Source organism: Macrobrachium rosenbergii, chromosome 58 (assembly GCF_040412425.1).
Source record: "Macrobrachium rosenbergii isolate ZJJX-2024 chromosome 58, ASM4041242v1, whole genome shotgun sequence".
NCBI lineage: Eukaryota > Metazoa > Arthropoda > Malacostraca > Decapoda > Palaemonidae > Macrobrachium > Macrobrachium rosenbergii.
In genome coordinates, this window is record NC_089798.1 from 21,873,557 (window position 1) to 21,876,056 (window position 2,500).

Genomic DNA, 2,500 nt, shown 5'->3' on the forward strand with positions numbered 1-2,500 from the left:
GTTTTCTGTTTGATTCTTGCTGGTGGAAAATATGACTTTTGTAAATGTTTGTAATTATATATGCATTATAGTATATTTATACTTGCTGAATCAGTTTGCAGTTGTCTTTAGTCTTTCTTGTCATAAAGTGTGTGAGCTTTTTGAGATTTTTCTAGATCCATAAATAAAATTTTCTAGATCCATAAATACTTTTTACATTACTTTCAAACTTTTGACATTAGATAAAAAACCAGTTGGTCCAAATGCCTTTTTCTTCTTTTAAATCAGTACTGCTCATCGCCTGTATCAACTTGTCTGGCACCTGTCTTACTCTCTCAGTCCAACTTCCACCATAAAATTTCCTCTTTTTTTCAGAAATTGTTATGAACCTGCAGTTTTTCGGTATCTTTTATCACTTTTAGCTTTATACAAAAGAGAAAATTATCACTCCTTTCATCTATTCACTCGGAACTCTTTCCTAAACTACACATACCTTGCACACTCATCCTCAGCATGCACCATATGGCCGCCTCTGTCTCATAACCTCACCATCCCCAAGCACCTTTCCATTGTCCTTCTTGCGTCCCCAACAACCACTTCCACAAGTATTCTCAAATTCGCACTAGCCACTTCCACTCGTCTATGATGCAGCAATATCTCTTTTCTGTTCTCCACATTCAAGATATCTGAAGACTCACTCCATCGGTTGCATTGCCCCCAGACAGTATTTCTCCATTTGAATCTTCTGTTCTAATAATTTGGTCATTAACCTTTGAGTTTGTTTTTTTTTCTCTGAATGCCTAATGTGCTCCATAATTCCTTTAATTACTTTGTTTCTTTATTACCTCGTCCACTCTCTTCTAAACTGCGATATGATTCATGTTTTTCCTGCAGGTGTGCAGGACAGTCTTCGCTTTTTATATTAAACCTGTGATTTCATCTTCCCACCAATTACCGAATTTTATTCCTAGTTCTACTCTCCTATGTTTACAAACACTCTTTGCCAAAGTAATTGATTTTTTCACACACCTTAAATACTGCGTACTCTTAAGTGTTTTTAACCTTAGTCCATCCTACATCCATCTTCCCTTAATAGCAATTCTTATTTCTTATTAAAGTCGTTGATCTTGCAAATTCTTCATAAATATGTTCAACCTTTCCTCTGCAGCTAGACCTTGTATCTCTTCACTTTCACTTTATACACTTAGCAGTGAGTTAAACTTCGGTCGTTCCTCCCATTAGCTGTACAGTGTACACCCGTCAACTTCCTCCTCCACACACGTTTGCTGGCAAAATCTATCTCGCTTAGTTAACAAACCATTTCCACTTTCGTAAGTATGTTCCATTCAGAAAATATGCCCCTCGATGCACGCGTTTCAACTCACTCTTTGATCTCGTCTCAATCCTGCAAAATTCAATCATATATACAGTAGATGTATATATATATATATATATATATATATATATATATATATATATATATATATATACATATATATACATATATCTATACGTATATACATACATACTTATATATATACTGTATGTATATATATGTATATATATATATATATATATATATATATATATATATATATATATATATATAAAAGCATTCACCCAAGCGCCTTTTACCCTTAAAGGGATGCTTTTAAAAGGTTTAACATTCCGGTTCTCAGTAATTACTTGGGGATGACATTGTCAGTCCAGTGTCATTTAAAAGATTGCCTAACAGTCCGCCGCCGGTCACTAATTGCAATGTACCAATACTGGAATTGCCGGTAGCTCACACACACAAACACACACACATATAAATATATACATCTATATAAATCTACATTTATACATACATGTATACTTTATAAGTAACATACATGAACTTGAACAATGCATTACTATACAAAAATTATAAATTAATAAAGAATCGTGTAGAGTACGTCAGACTTCTATATACTCCAAAGTTTCTACGAAAAGAGAACCTATTGTTGTTTGTAACTATGTGAGAGAGAGAGAGAGAGAGAGAGAGAGAGAGAGAGAGAGAGAGAGAGAGAGAGAGAGAGATTTAATCGAGAATTCCGCGGCTTATTATTGACAACTGGCTCAGGGTTTTCCTCGGAGTGTAGGGAGGCGGTGAGTACTCCAATGATCGGTTGAGATGCGAGTGAAGGAAGGAAGGAAGGAAGGAAGGCCTCCCTTCATGTAGAAGGTGGACTACCTCCTGGGGTGGCCCAGGCAGACAGACCTCTTGAAGAGCAAAGCATGGACGGACGGACGGACGGACGGACAGAGGTCTGCAGTTTGTTTTCGCTGTTTCACCGTGCTAGAATCAGCTTACAGTTTTTCCTCACCCAGTCCTCCCGACCTTTCCCTTTCCCTTTCTTTCTCACTTTCTCTTATTGCCTCCATCATTTCAGGAATTCTTTTTTGAAGTTTTTTGTCTGAAACAGACGAGATCCAATTCTCAGATGATCGCGTTCGTTTTCATCGCACTGAAATTGAAGTTCATAATTTTATGGAGTCT